Source organism: Bombina bombina, chromosome 4, assembly GCF_027579735.1.
Source record: "Bombina bombina isolate aBomBom1 chromosome 4, aBomBom1.pri, whole genome shotgun sequence".
NCBI classification, from domain to species: Eukaryota; Metazoa; Chordata; class Amphibia; order Anura; family Bombinatoridae; genus Bombina; species Bombina bombina.
This window is the reverse complement of record NC_069502.1, coordinates 365,951,246-365,967,780: the sequence shown is the minus strand read 5'-3', so window position 1 is coordinate 365,967,780 and position 16,535 is coordinate 365,951,246. Positions and strand designations below refer to the sequence as shown.

At 37.8% G+C, this 16,535-nt stretch overlaps 1 protein-coding gene across 1 annotated transcript in view; it reads left to right on the top strand.

Annotated features, from left to right (window-relative positions):
- The window catches only part of PHC3 (polyhomeotic homolog 3), a 1,036,700-nt gene that overhangs the window by 994,135 nt on the left and 26,030 nt on the right, over nt 1-16,535 (top strand). The window lies entirely within an intron of this gene.

Here is a 16,535-nt window from a genome sequence, read left to right as displayed (position 1 = left end):
CTCAGGAAACAGACCCTCGGGGCAGTGGTAGGGATTTGAAGACACCGACCCCTGACCCAGGGAAGAGTATCCTGGACGTGGATAGATGATATTCTGTGATTCATAGTTGCTAGAAGTTATTGAAGAATTAATGGAGGGTGCAATATTTGTTTACAATATATTCTGGCTTCACTGTGAGTTAACAGGAGTAGCTGCAGGATTCAATGAGAGAAATATATAGCAATGTTCAGGCTCCAAAGTAAACAGGTAGAAGTTTGATACTTAGATGCAAACTAAGGTTTGTTGTAGGTTCACAGTACATAATGTTTTATAAGGTTGTATGTCAGGGTTAAACACAGCAGCACAAGTGATAAACAGATTGCAAGTCTTAGGCATTAATTACTGTTTTGTGCATATAAATGCAAACCAAGGTTTGTTGCAGGTTCACAGTTCATTATATTATGTAAAGCTGTATATCAGTATAATCAGAGCAGCACAAGTGATAGACAAGTTACAAGTCTCAGGCATTAATTACTGTTTGATCAAACTAGGTTTGTTGCAGGTTATTTCAGCAATGACAACTAGAAGCACAGAAATAGTTATAAAGTTCTGAGTAAGATGATGTTATTGTAATTAGAGTGATGGTAAGCAAAAGCATAGTTGATTTATAATAAAGTTCAGAGATTGTTAAGTAGCTGTGTCCAGGAAACAGAATGGAGATATTTTTGATACTTGCGGTTTGATGATATTTAGCATAGGTAATAGAAAATGCTGTATCTTGGAATAGTTGGTAAGTTCAAGCAGAAAACTGACACAAGCCTCTGTTGTTCAGAATCACACTTCAATGTTAATGCAAAGCACATTAGACCTGAGAAGGCTTAAAAAGAGGCTGAGGTAAACAGGTGCATGAATGATTAATCAGGCAGGCAAGCAAGCTGAATGTGAATACTGCCCAAATGCAGCAGTCAGAGAAGGAAGTCTTAAAGGGATAGTGACATTAGGCTGAGATATGTTACAGATCGCCCTCCTCAAAGGCGACCTCCGGGCGCCCAGCAGAATTCAAAAGGAGAGAGAACAAAAATGATATGGAGAACCGGTAGTAGGTGTATGGAGGTAGTGAGTCCAATCGGAAATCAAGAAAGGAGGGTTGGAGATCTCTTGAAAAAGTTGAATGACGAAGTAAAGGCCATGTAATTCAGGTATAAAAAGATCTTGACAATGATGAGAGCAAAATTTGAAGTCAACTTTTTTGTAGTCATCGTGAGAATGCATGAACGTAACATACAATGAGCTTCCTACCACAGAATCATCCTGAGGGTAGATAGGCGGATGTTCTTCATGATAGATGACCATGTACATAGCCAATGAAAAGGCAGCCAGTCCTAGAGATATGAATAGGCTTTCCTCAGCTTCAGAAATAGAGATGCAGCATTCTGGATTGATAACCAGATTAAGCACCTTTGGGTCAGAGATTTGAGTATCCTCAAAATTAACCTCTTGGCTGAGGATTAGATATACTCCAAAAGAAAAAGCTATAGCCACTTCTAACGCAATAGCAGGGCTTTCTTCAAAGTAGGAGATAGGAGTGTAGAGTGCAAGATTTGTCCAGTTATTGCCATCTTCTAATTCAATATGAAATGTCTCCTTACTGGATTCAGAATCAAAAGTGTCCTCACTAAGAACAGGTATATGAATGCCCACACCAGGGCAAGGTTCAGGAATACCCACATTTGGGCAAGGTTCAGGAATATCCTCAATATGATCAAGTGTAGGAATGCCCATGCCAGGGCAAGGTTCAGAAGTACCCACATCTGGGCAAGGTTCAGGAATATCCTCAATAGGATCAAGTGTAGGAATGCCCATGCCAGGGCAAGGTTCAACTACAGAGAAAGGAAAATAACCCACTTTAGAGCCAGGAACCATACTCTCTTCTGAGCAGAGGGCAAGGCTTTCTTCAGGGTTCATAAACGAAGAATTAACAAGACCCACTTTACAGCCAAGAACCATACTCGCTTCTGAGTAAAGGGCATGGCTATCTTCAGGATCAAGTATTATTACACCCATTTCTGGGTTAAACAAAGGAATACCCATACCAGGGTCAAAAACAGGAGAGTCCACCTTGATTTCAAGTTTAGTAGTTTAATCATGGAAAACAGGAACAGGAATGGGCACTGGGGAATCTTCATGAAGAACTTTTGTACAAGTTTCAGGGTCAAGAATGTCCACTTGCGAACTTGGTTCAAAGTTGTCCTCACAGGATTCAGTATCAGGAATTCCTGTACAGGAAACTGATGTAGTAGAAAATGTAGGTTGATGCAAAGTATCTCCCAAGGGAAACAATTTCTTAGATGCAGTAACAGAAGAATTTTGAGAAGGTGAAGTGTACTGAAATATGCCACACTCAGGTAGATGTGGAGGAATTGTGACACAAGATTCTGACTGAGAAGTTATCTGGAGTTCAGCAGGCATGCTTATTTGAGTTTGAATATCAGAGCTAAATTCTCCAGGGATTATCTCTGGTAAACTGAAAGGTTGTATATCTGGAACAAAATTATCTTTTGTTTCTAGCACAGGATTTATAGACATTGAGGCAGCATGAGTGGGATGCAAGAAATCAATAGTTGGAAACAGTTTTTGTAGTTGTTGTAGAGTCTGAGAAGAGATACCATTAGATGCTTTAAGAACAGACAGATGGTGACTAGAGACAACATCCAGCTTGGTGTTGACAGTGTCATGAGGCAAGAGAGAGTCTGGCACAACAGAAACTGAAACAGGAGATTCAGGCTGAGTTTCCTCTTTGCACTTTTGACTTTCTGTAGGCAGAAAGACTTTCTTCTTCTTCTTCTTCTTTTTCTTAGAGAGCTTAGATAACTGATATTTCTTCCCAGTATGAGGCTTCTTAGGTTGCTGCCATTGTGGCTTGTAGTACCTTATATCAGGTTGAGAACAGAAATCATCTTCATCACTGGATGCATAATTCTGATGTAATAAATCTGCATAGTAGTTTAGGGGACCTTTTCTCCAAACAGCAGTCTGTAAACCAAATGTCTTTTCTTCCGGCTCTGAATCTGTCCGATCTAACGATTCCATGGGAATATCAGAAATAGGAAGATCAGTATTTCCATGAGAGGTTTCATGATGGGAGCTGTCTGTATCATCCATATTGTAAATATAACAACCAAGGATGTCATTATAGCCAATAGGTTGAGGTTTTGTCTGAGTTTGTGGCGAATTAAAGTTGCGCTCATACCAGTCTAATGCCAGTTCAGCTGGATCTGTGAAGTCATCCTCCTTGTTGACATATTCAGACTCAGAATCAGTATCACCAGGATAGGAATCACAAACATGAGGAACAGATGAAATTCTAGAATAGTGGTTCTGTCTCTTTAAATCTTTGAAAATCTGAATTTTTTCTGCTGAAGCTATGGTTAAATCCTCTTCATTTTCATAGTCAGATTCAGGATCAGTTTCACCAAAATGGTAAGCACGAAATTGAGGAACAGATGACATTTTAGAAAAGTGGTTCTGTCTCTTTAAATCTTTAAAAATCTGAATTTTTTCTGCTGAAGCTATGGTTAAATCCTCTTCATTTTCATAGTCAGATTCAGGATCAGTTTCACCAAAATGGTAACCACGAACATGAGTAGAGGATTGTCTAGAATAGGAGTACTGTGTCTTTAAATTTTTTAAAGTTTTAAAATCTTCTGTTTTTCCTTTAGGGATTGCTTGGGTCTGAGTTATGTTGTAATTCTTTATTTTCCTTTGAGGGTCGGTGCATCCACTACCACTGCGGATCCCTTTTTTAGTGCATTAACATTCTGTCATGATCCGGTGTACATGCGCTCAGGAAACAGACCCTCGGGGCAGTGGTAGGGATTTGAAGACACCGACCCCTGACCCGGGGAAGAGTATCCTGGACGTGGATAGATGATATTCTGTGATTCATAGTTGCTAGAAGTTATTGAAGAATTAATGGAGGGTGCAATATTTGTTTACAATATATTCTGGCTTCACTGTGAGTTATAATTAGTTAACAGGAGTAGCTGCAGGATTCAATGAGAGAAATATATAGCAATGTTCAGGCTCCAAAGTAAACAGGTAGAAGTTTGATACTTAGATGCAAACTAAGGTTTGTTGTAGGTTCACAGTACATAATGTTTTATAAGGTTGTATGTCAGGGTTAAACACAGCAGCACAAGTGATAAACAGGTTGCAAGTCTTGGGCATTATTTACTGTTTTGTGCATATAAATGCAAACCAAGGTTTGTTGCAGGTTCACAGTTCATTATATTATGTAAAGCTGTATATCAGTATAATCAGAGCAGCACAAGTGATAGACAAGTTACAAGTCTCAGGCATTAATTACTGTTTGATCAAACTAGGGCCTAGATTTGGAGTTTTGTCGGTAACGACCCGCGTAGCTAACGCCGGCTTTTTTCTGGCCGCACCATAAAAATAACTCTGGTATTGAGAGTCCACATAAAGGCTGCGTTAGGCTCCAAAAAAGGAGCGTAGAGCATATTTAACGCAGCTTCAACTCTCGATACCAGAGTTGCTTACGCAAGCGGCCAGCCTCAAAAACGTGATTGTGCACGATTCCCCCATAGGAAACAATGGAGCTGTTTGAGCTGAAAAAAAACCTAATGCCTGCAAAAAAGCCACGTTCAGCTCCTAACGCAGCCCCATTGTTTGCTATGGGGAAACACTTCCTACGTCTGCACCTAACACTCTAACATGTACCCCGAGTCTAAACACCCCTAACCTTACACTTATTAACCCCTATTCTGCCGCCCCCGCTATCGCTGACCCCTGCATATTATTATTAACCCCTAATCTGCCACTCTGTAAACCGCCGCTACTTACATTATCCCTATGTACCCCTAATCTGCTGCCCTAACATCGCCAACCCCTATATTATATTTATTAACCCCTAATCTGCCCCCCACAACGTCGCCTCCACCTGCCTACACTTATTAACCCCTAATCTGCCGAGCGGACCGCACCGCTATTATTATAAAGTTATTAACCCCTAATCCGCCTCACTAACCCTATAATAAATAGTATTAACCCCTAATCTGCCCTCCCTAACATCGCCGACACCTAACTTCAAACATTAACCCCTAATCTGCCGACTGGAGTTCGCCGCTATTCTAATAAATGGATTAACCCCTAAAGCTAAGTCTAACCCTAACACTAACACCCCCCTAAGTTAAATATAATTTAAATCTAACGAAATTAATTAACTCTTATTAAATAAATTATTCCTATTTAAAGCTAAATACTTACCTGTAAAATAAATCCTAATATAGCTACAATATAAATTATAATTATATTATAGCTATTTTAGGATTAATATTTATTTTACAGGTAAATTTGTATTTATTTTAACCAGGTACAATAGCTATTAAATAGTTAAGAACTATTTAATAGCTAAAATAGTTAAAATAATTACAAAATTACCTGTAAAATAAATCCTAACCTAAGTTACAATTAAACCTAACACTAGACTATCAATAAATTAATTAAATAAAATACCTACAAATAAATACAATTAAATAAACTAGCTAAAGTACAAAAAATAAAAAAGAACTAAGTTACAAAAAATAAAAAAATATTTACAAACATAAGAAAAATATTACAACAATTTTAAACTAATTACACCTACTCTAAGCCCCCTAATAAAATAACAAAGCCCCCCAAAATAAAAAATGCCCTACCCTATTCTAAATTACTAAAGTTCAAAGCTCTTTTACCTTACCAGCCTTTACCTTACAATACCCAAGCCCCCCAACATTACAACCCACCACCCACATACCCCTAATCTAACCAAAATTGGCTGTTCCGATCAGCCAATAGAATGCGAGCTCAATCTGATTGGCTGATCGGATCAGCCAATCGGATTGAACTTGATTCTGATTGGCTGACTCCATCAGCCAATCAGAATATTCCTACCTTAATTCCGATTGGCTGATAGAATCCTATCAGCCAATCGGAATTCGAGGGACGCCATCTTGGATGACGTCATTTAAAGGAACCGTCATTCGTCGTTCAGTCGTCGGCCAGGATGGATGTTCCGCGTCGGAGGTCTTCAGGATCCTGCCGCTCCGCTCCGGATGGATGACCATAGAAGATCCCGCTTGGATGAAGACTTCAATCGGATGGAAGACCTCTTCTGCCCCGCTTGTATGAAGACTTCAGCCGGATCATGGACCTCTTCAGCCCCCCGCTTGGGCTTGGATCAGGACATCGGAGGAGCTCTTCTGGATCGATCGGTGAACCCGGTGAGGTGAAGACAAGGTAGGAAGATCTTCAGGGGCTTAGTGTTAGGTTTATTTAAGGGGGGTTTGGTTAGATTAGGGGTATGTGGGTGGTTGGTTGTAATGTTGGGGGGCTTGGGTATTGTATGTTTTTTTTTACAGGCAAAAGAGATGAACTTCTTGGGGCATGCCCCGCAAAGGGCCCTGTTCAGGGCTGGTAAGGTAAAAGAGCTTTGAACTTTAGTAATTTAGAATAGGGTAGGGCATTTTTTTATTTTGGGGGGCTTTGTTATTTTATTAGGGGGCTTAGAGTAGGTGTAATTAGTTTAAAATTGTTGTAATATTTTTCTTATGTTTGTAAATATTTTTTTATTTTTTGTAACTTAGTTCTTTTTTATTTTTTGTACTTTAGCTAGTTTATTTAATTGTATTTATTTGTAGGAATTGTATTTAATTAATTTATTGATAGTGTAGTGTTAGGTTAATTGTAGGTAGTTTATTTAATTCATTTATTGATAGTCTAGTGTTAGGTTTAATTGTAACTTAGGTTAGGATTTATTTTACAGGTAATTTTGTAATTATTTTAACTATTTTAGCTATTAAATAGTTCTTAACTATTTAATAGCTATTGTACCTGGTTAAAATAAATACAAAGTTACCTGTAAAATAAATATTAATCCTAAAATAGCTATAATATAATTATAATTTATATTGTAGCTATATTAGGATTTATTTTACAGGTAAGTATTTAGCTTTAAATAGGAATAATTTATTTAATAAGAGTTAATTTATTTCGTTAGATTTAAATTATATTTAACTTAGGGGGGTGTTAGTGTTAGGGTTAGACTTAGCTTTAGGGGTTAATCCATTTATTAGAATAGCGGTGAGCTCCAGTCGGCAGATTAGGGGTTAATGTTTGAAGTTAGGTGTCGGCGATGTTAGGGAGGGCAGATTAGGGGTTAATACTATTTATTATAGGGTTAGTGAGGCGGATTAGGGGTTAATAACTTTATAATAATAGCGGTGCGGTCCGCTCGGCAGATTAGGGGTTAATAAGTGTAGGCAGGTGGAGGCGACGTTGTGGGGGGCAGATTAGGGGTTAATAAATATAATATAGGGGTCGGCGGTGTTAGGGGCAGCAGATTAGGGGTACATAAGTATAACGTAGGTGGCGGTCGGCAGATTAGGGGTTAAAAAAATTTAATCGAGTGTCGTCGATGTGGGGGGACCTCGGTTTAGGGGTACATAGGTAGTTTATGGGTGTTAGTGTACTTTAGAGTACAGTAGTTAAGAGCTTTATGAACCGGCGTTAGCCCAGAAAGCTCTTAACTACTGACTTTTTTCCTGCGGCTGGAGTTTTGTCGTTAGAGTTCTAACGCTCACTTCAGACACGACTCTAAATACCGGAGTTAGAAAAATCCCATTGAAAAGATAGGATACGCAATTTACGTAAGGGGATCTGCGGTATTGAAAAGTCGCGGCTGAAAAGTGAGCGTTAGACCCTATTTTGAGTGACTCCAAATACCGGAGGTAGCCTAAAACCAGCGTTAGGAGCCTCTAACGCTGGTTTTCACGGCTAACGCCAAACTCCAAATCTAGGCCTAGGTTTGTTGCAGGTTATTTCAGCAATGACAACAAGAAGCACAGAAATAGTTATAAAGTTCTGAGTAAGATGATGTTATTGTAATTAGAGTGATGGTAAGCAAAAGCATAGTTGATTTATAATAAAGTTCAGAGATTGTTAAGTAGCTGTGTCCAGGAAACAGAATGGAGATATTTTTGATACTTGCGGTTTGATGATATTTAGCATAGGTAATAGAAAATGCTGTATCTTGGAATAGTTGGTAAGTTCAAGCAGAAAACTGACACAAGCCTCTGTTGTTCAGGATCACACTTCAATGTTAATGCAAAGCACATTAGACCTGAGAAGGCTTAAAAAGAGGCTGAGGTAATCAGGTGCATGAATGATTAATCAGGCAGGCAAGCAAGCTGAATGTGAATACTGCCCAAATGCAGCAGTCAGAGAAGGAAGTCTTAAAGGGATAGTGACATTAGGCTGAGATATGTTACAGTATAACAGGGCTGGTAAAAAGTATACATTATCGAAAGGAGGTGATTTCACAAGTAATCTGTCACAAAAGTCCAAAGATAGCAGTGTATGCTTATAAAACCTCTCATGAATATATTATTTTATACAGATATTTATACAACAATAATATTTATAGTTTCAATTAGACTGCGTGTGCAGCATTAAATTCAAATACCTGACCTGCTAGGGCTGCCTTACCATACTACAGGTAGTCTCTTTAATCTCTGCATGCTCTCTCTCAGTGGCTTTTGTGCTTTCAATCTGTCTAATCTCTTTGCTCTTCTCTTTCAGCAGTCACTCTCTCTCTTTACCATATCAACTCCTTCTGTCTAGTGACCCTCTCTCCACTTGTTAGCTTTTTATTTTTAGTTATTTGTAGAACGCCAACAGATTCTGCAGCGCTATAAACATAGGCAAGGTATGTAATGTAACATTTATAGGGATTGAGTGGATAGAGGGCCATGCCTTGCAATGGTGTAATCAGCTATCATGAATATGATCTACAAACAGCTGGGCTCATAGGCTAGCTTGCTTCCTCATTGCCATCTCCCCTGTCTGCTAAAAGTCATTCTGTGATCTGTCAGTCCCAGATTTGTGTGTTCTAAAAGCCTCTACATCAGTTATCAATGTGCTGTAACTCTCTTGTATTCATTTAGATTTGTGGAACACAACTGCTGAGATATTTTTTTATATAACTTGAGATACACAATTAATAAATGGTATTTGTTAGCCGAGATTTGGAAGAGGATTTTATAATTGCAAAAACCTACAAATATGATAACCGCTGTATTACTATTATTAAATATATTCCCAAAAGAAGATTGTTCTATGAATAAGCTGTATTAGTATTATGCCCCAAGTGGAGAGTCCAGAGATTGCAGGATCAAATATACACAGTGTTAGAAGAGTAACAGGGGATACTAACTGATGTAGCTGCAGCACGTTTCAGAGGTTGTGATTTATAAACAGCAATAACGAAGTTGAAACAAAAGGTTTACTTACAGTCAGGAGATGAGTTGATTAAGAATGGCGCATAACTATAGTTACCACTGGTGGAAGTAGTAGGCTTGGCAAGTGGCCACCAGAGATAATCAGCTGATGAGTTGCGATTAATGTAACAAGTGAAACACAGGATCCGGAGTAATAGTAACAGTTTTACCTGAAAGTTTCTTAAAACACAATAGTGAGCAAATGGCAATGCCAGTGAGCGACTTTTAGGAAGGGATCCATAGGTAGAATAAAGGTAAATCTTAATAACTAAGACGCAGAGGAGATGCAAGAGCACTGTCTGTGAGCTTGGTAATAACTAAGCAACTTAGCCATTTGTAGCTGATATTTATTGATTGTTGAGGTGGTGTGCAATAGAAAGGAAGAAAAGGATTAAAGGGCCAGGGGGAATATAAGAGTTAAAGGGGCAGAGGAAAATATATGGCATGTGCTTTATGATCTCTTCTCAGTTGTTTTAGCAGGTATCCATTCATTTACCTCTTCACCTTTCCTCATCACTTGCCTACATTTAGTTCTAGAGCCACACTACAATGTAAGTTCTCTATTACTGCACTTGAGGCTTTTTGATTTGTCTGCTTTCACCTTTGTAGACAGTCTTTTAACACTAAAAATATGGTATTTTAAACAGCAACGCCGCCATTACGAGTCTTGTCGGTATAGGTGTACTGCAAGCCTTTTAGCCTGTAACGCAACGTCAGTACCGCACTCTTAAAAATTATGTTTTTAATGGGATTCCCATAGTGCTGCCATTACAAGTTTTGCGGTGAGGCTAAAAAAACTGCGTTACAGCCTAAAACGACAAGATCCGTAATGCCATCTAAAAGCAGTAGTTATGAGTTTTACGCTACAAATCTGTAACATAAAACTCATAACTAAACTGCTACAAAGTACACTAAACACCCATAAACTACCTATTAACCGCTAAACCGAGGTCCTCCCGCATCGCAAATACTATATTAAATTTATTAACCCCTAATCTGCCGCTCCCAATATTGCTGCCAGTTTAAAAAAATATTAACCCCTATTCCGCTGCTCCCCGACATCGTCACCACTATAATAAAGTTATTTACCCCTAATCTGCCGTCCACCCACATTGCCCCAACTATACTAGTTATTAAGCCCTACAGCTGCCCCTATAATAAACCTATTAAACCCTAAACCGCAAGCTCCCCACAACAAAATATACTAAACTAAACTATTAACCCCTAAACCGAAAGCCCACCACATCGCAATAAACTAATTTAAACTATTCACCCCTAAACCTAACGCCCCCCTAACTTTAGATTAAAATTACAATTTCCCTAGCTTAAATAAAATTAAAATTTACCTGTCTAATTAAAAAAACTAAGTTTAAACTAACAATTAAACTAATATAATTATTAAACAAAAATTAAACTAACTATCAATTAAATAAAACTAAACTGCACTTTAAAAAAAATCCTAACACTACTCTAAAAATTACAAAGTATCTAATTAAAAAAAAAATTACTAAATTACAAAAAATAACAAACACTAAATTACGGAATATAACAAACAAAATTATCAAAAATAAAAAAAATTTACACCTAATCTTATAGCCCACCCAAAATGAAATAAAAAACCTAGCCTACAATAAACTACGAATAACCCTTAATAGGGCTTTTTGTGGGTCATTGCCCCAAAGATATCAGCTCTTTTCCCTGAAAAAAATACAGACCCCAGCAACAGTAAAACCCACCACCCAACCAACCCCCCAAAATAAAAAAACTAACTCTAAAAAAACCTAAGCTACCCATTGCCCTGAAAAGGGCATTTGGATGGGCATTGCCCTTAAATCTAATAAATAAAAAAAAATATAAAAATAAAAATAAAATCCCACCCAAAAAACCCTTAAAAAAACTAACCCCCGAAGATCCACTTATAGTTTTTGAAGTCCCGCTTGAACGATCTTCATCCAGGCGGCGAGAAGTCTTCATCCAGGCAGCCTCTTCAATCTTCATCCCGGCGGCGAAGTCCTCATCAAAGCGGCGAGAAGTCTTCATCCAGTTGGTCTCTTCAATCTTTATCCAGGCGGCATCTTCTATCTTGATCCCGGCGGTGCGGAGGGGGTCCATCCTGAAGGCATCTGGATGGATTCGAATCAGCCAATAGAATGAGAGCTGCTAAAAATCCTATTGACTGATTTGAACAGCCAATAGTATTTTAGCAGCTCTAATTCCTATTGGCTGATTCAAATTTTTCAGCCAATAGGAATGCAAGGGACGCCATCTTGAATTGTGTACCTTGCATTGAAGATTCAGTGTACGGCAGCGACCGTATGAAGTGGATGCTCTGTGCCAGATGTCTTCAGGATGGACCCGCTCTGCGCCGCCGGGATAAAGATAGAAGATGCCGCCTGGATGAAGATTGAAGAGGCCGCCTGGATGAAGACTTCCAGCCGCCTGGATGAGGACTTCGCCGCCTGGATGAAGATTGAAGAGGCCGTCCGGATGAAGACTTCTCGCTGCTTGGATGAGGACTTCGTGGCCGGGATGAAGATCGTTCAAGCAGGACTTCAAAAACTGTAAGTGGATCTTCGGGATTAGTGATAGGTTTTTTAAGATTTTTTGGGGGGGAATTTTTTTTAGATTAGGGTTTGGGCATGTAAAAAAGCTAAATGCCCTTTTAAGGGCAATGCCCATCCAAATGCCCTTTTCAGGGCAATGGTTAGCTTAGGTTTCTTAGATAGCTTTTTTTATTTTGTGGGTTGGGGGTGGGGGTTTGTAATGTTAGTGGGTCTTTGTATTTTTTTTTCAGGTAAAAGAGCTGTTTAACTTAGGGTAATGCCCTACAAAAGGCCCTTTTAAGGGCCATTGGTAGTTTATTCTAGATTAGGTTTTTTATTTTGGGATGTTTTTTTTTTTTTAATGGGTATTAGAATAGGCATAATTTTTATTATTTTTGATAATTTGTTATTTTGTGTAGTGCTTTTTTTCATTTTGGGGTGGCTTTTTATTTTTGGATTAGTGCTTGGACAGCAAAAGAGGTAAATGCCCTTTTAAGGGCAATGCCCATACAAATGCCCTTTTCAGGGCAATGGGTAGATTAGGTTTTACTTTATTTTTATTGTGTGGGTTTAGGGGTGGGGGTTTGTATACTGTGTTTGTTTGTTTGTTTTTTATAGCAAAAGAGCTGTTAACTTTAGGGCAATGCCCTACAAAAGGCCATTTTAAGGGCCCTTGGTAGTTTGGGGGGTGGGGGTTTGTAACTGTTAGGGAGTGTTTTGTTTTCTTTTTAAAAGGGTATTAGAATAGGAATAGTTTTTATTATTTTGGATAATGTTTTTTTTTTTGTAATGGTAGTTTCTTTGTTGTAATTTTAGTGTTTGTTATTTTTTGTAATGGTAGGTTTTAGTGTAAGACAGGGTTTTAGGTCACAGGTAACTTTGTATTTATTTTAACTAGGTAGTAGTTAAATAGTTAATAACTATTTATTAACTAGTCTACTTAGTTAAAATAAATACAAACTTACCTGTGAAATAAAAATAAAACCTAAGCTAGCTACAATATAACTATTAGTTATATTGTAGCTAGCTTAGGTTTTATTTTACAGGTAAGTATTTAGTTTTAAATAGGTATTATTTAGTTAATAATTGTAACTTTAATTTAGCTCTATTTAAATTATGTTAAAGTTAGGGTTAGGGTTACGTTAGGTTTAGGGTTAGGCTTAGGGTTATGTTAGGGTTAGTTTAGGGGTTCATATAGTTTAATTTAGGTTGTTGCGATGTGGGGGGCTGGCGGTTTAGGGGTTAATACATTTATTTACTGTTAGTGATGTGGGAGGCCAGAGGTTTAGGGGTTAATAACTTTATTTAGTTGCAGCGATCTCAGGGAGTGGCGGAATAGGGGTTAATAACTTTAATATAGTGGCGGCGATGTTGGGGTGTGGCGGAATAGGGGTTAATAACTTTAGTATAGTGGCGGCAATATCTGGAGCAGCAGATTAGGGGTTAATATTTTTATTTAGGTGGCGTCGATATCGGGGGCGGCAGATTAGGGGTTAATAACATTATGTAGGTGCCGGCGATGTTGGGGGCATCAGATTAGGGGTGTTTAGACTCGGGGTTTATGTCAGTGTGTTAGGTTTAAAAGTAACTATTCTTTTCCCCATAGACTTTAATGGGGCTGCGTTATGGAGCTTTTTTCTGCGATCACAGACATTCCTTTTTCAGACACCTCCCTATTGATGTCTAAGGGGAAAGCGTGCACGAGCACATCAAAACAGCGCTTGTTTTGTGTGCAGTGTGGAGCTTAAAAACCCCATATCGCACGCACAAGCCAGGTTTTGAAAAACTTGTAATGGCTGCGCTATAGGGGGTTAAATAACGCAACTTTTCTTGCGTTCGTTAATTTCCCTATAGCACGCATAACTCGTAATCTAGGTGTGTGTTAGTATGTAGGTTGAAAATATATTTTGTTTTGTGTACCACCTGTATCATTGATTAAATTAATCCTTAGCCACAAATGGGTTTTCACCTTACTAAAATGTTTTTGAATTAAGCAAATGCAAAATTAATGAAACATTGATGTCATTATTTAAAATGTGAATTTATAACACTATTTTAACTGTACTGCTATAAATAAACACTATAATGAGTCAGAAGAGGCTTTTTAAACCTTTTAAATTGTTGTGATACGTTTTTGCCCATCAGTGTGCATGACCAGTTATAGTACAACAGTTTATGGGACAAACTCATTAATTATTGTCTATGTATGAGAAAACAAAATTCATTCTTAGTTTTTAGGTGCTGCTCTCATTAATCTTTTTTTTTGGGGGGGGGGGAATGTGTTTGCACTATTCTGTTTTTGTTTCCGTTTTAAACCAAATGGATACTGAATATTTGGGGAACATTTACATTTGTTTACCTTAAAAGAATGTCATTTTTTTTGTTTGCAATAGGTGAAAAACATAAATTATGCTTACCTGATAATTTCATTTCCATCGAGGGGAGGAGAGTCCACAGCTTCATTCATTACTGTTGGGAATTATGAACTTGCCTCCTCCTGGTGGCCAGGTTCATAATTTCCAACAGTAGTGAATGAAGCCATGGGGGCCTATCTATCAAGCTCCGAAAGGGGCAATGCTGAATACGGAGAGCGTATTGCTTACCTTATAATTTAATTTCCATCGAGGGGAGGAGAGTCCACGGCTTCATTCATTACTGTTGGGAATTATGAACCTGGCCACCAGGAGGAGGCAAGTTCATAATTCCCAACAGTAATGAATGAAGTCGTGGACTATCCTCACCTTTAGATGGAAAAGTTCACCTGTAGCCTTCTACTTACCTATAAAACATTGGAGAGCTGCGCAAATCCCAACCCTTTTTTCACAGCCCTGGGCCACACTATTAGGTTAATAGGATCACAGAGCTTCTTCTTTAGCGCAGGCTCTGGGATCCGCTGCGCTAACTCTTCAGTCAGCACGGCCCAGGGCTCTGTGACGAAGTGTCGGGATTAGCGAGGCTCTCCAGCATGCTACAGGTAAGTATTTATCCTTTAATGCTAATCTAAAGCAAATGAGTGCATACTAATGAAGTTCGTTAGGATGTGTTCGGTTTCTTTAAATTAGTTAGTGCATACGTTCTGATATTCTTTTAGTGAAAATGAATCTGTGTTTTCGTCACAAATTTGCATTTGAAATAAAACTAATAGACAAGTCTAAATTCTACAGTTTCAAAATGATAAATCGTATATATAAAAAACTCTGCAATATACTTTGATTATTTATTTTGTCCCCTTTTTCCTGTAATTCCATTTTGAAATTGTGAGTTTTTCAGTAGCTGTTAAAAAATTGAAGCGCAGAACACTGATATATTCCACACAGCAATTGGCTGCACACTCTAGTGACCTATTTATACCTGTCCCTAATTGGCCCCATTGTTTTATAGACAATAAAACTTTACACTTATTTTGTCAATATTTAAACAGCTAATGAAATGTTAAAAAAGACATCATCATGTTATTCTCAGACTAATCTTTTCTTTGAATGCATAATTCTATCTAGCATTTATTTAGGGCTAGATTACGAATGGAAAGCAAGCTTTCGCAAATGTGCACTGGTATTATGAGTACAGCGCAATGCGAACGTGACCTCGCGTTCACATTGCATGGAAGCTTTGCGCTCCAATGGGAGCCTCATTCTGACAGCAAAGAATCTAGGGCAGCGAAGGGGGTAAGTTGTGCAGCTATGGACAGCAACGTTTAAACATGTATGTAAATGAATATATAGATATATATTGTGTTTATATGTGTATATACATATATTAACACATAAATATATATGTATATAAGCATATTCATATATATTTGCAGTTTTAACACGGCCCCCACAGACCGCAATGTAAAGGCACACCTCACATCCGCTCACTTAAACCCCTTTTTAATAAAATAAAGATGCTACTATTTTTATTTTTGTTTTTTAAATAAAGAACACTTTTTTTTAGATGAAATTGGGGACATTTTTTTCATTAACCAGAGATCTGATCTCTGGTTAAAGGGACACTGAGTCCATTTTTTTTCTTATGTGATTCAGATAGAGCATGCAATTTTACGCAACTTTCTAATTTACTCCTATTATCAATTTTTCTTCATTCTCTTGCTATCTTTATTTGAAAAAGAAGGCATCTAAGCTTTTTTTCATGGTTCAGAACTCTCAACAGCACTTTTTTATTGGTGGATGAATTTATCCACCAATCAGCAAGGACGACTCAGGTTGTTAACCAAAAATGGGCCGGCATCTAAACTTCCATTCTTGCATTTTAAATAAAGATACCAAGAGAATAAAGAAAATTTGATAATAGGAGTAAATTAGAAAGTTGCTTAAAATTTCATGCTCTATCTGAATCATGAAAGAAAAAAATTGAGTTCAGTGTTCCTTTAATAAATGCTAGCACAAAGTGCTACCGCGAGCTTGCGGTGGCATTAACCAGCCACTTGTAATGGCTGGTTATTTATTGTGCGCCCGTAAATGGGCAAATTTACAGATACACAATAAATTAGTGCTTCACTTGTAATCTAGCCATTAGTGTTTAATGTCCCTTTAAGGATACAAAGCCTGATAAAATCATAAACTATATTGAACAATTCAAAACTGAGAGCATACACTTATAGCATTAAAATATAAAATTATCAAATAAAATATGACATTGCCAGCATCTACTTAATTTACATAATGCAATATCACAG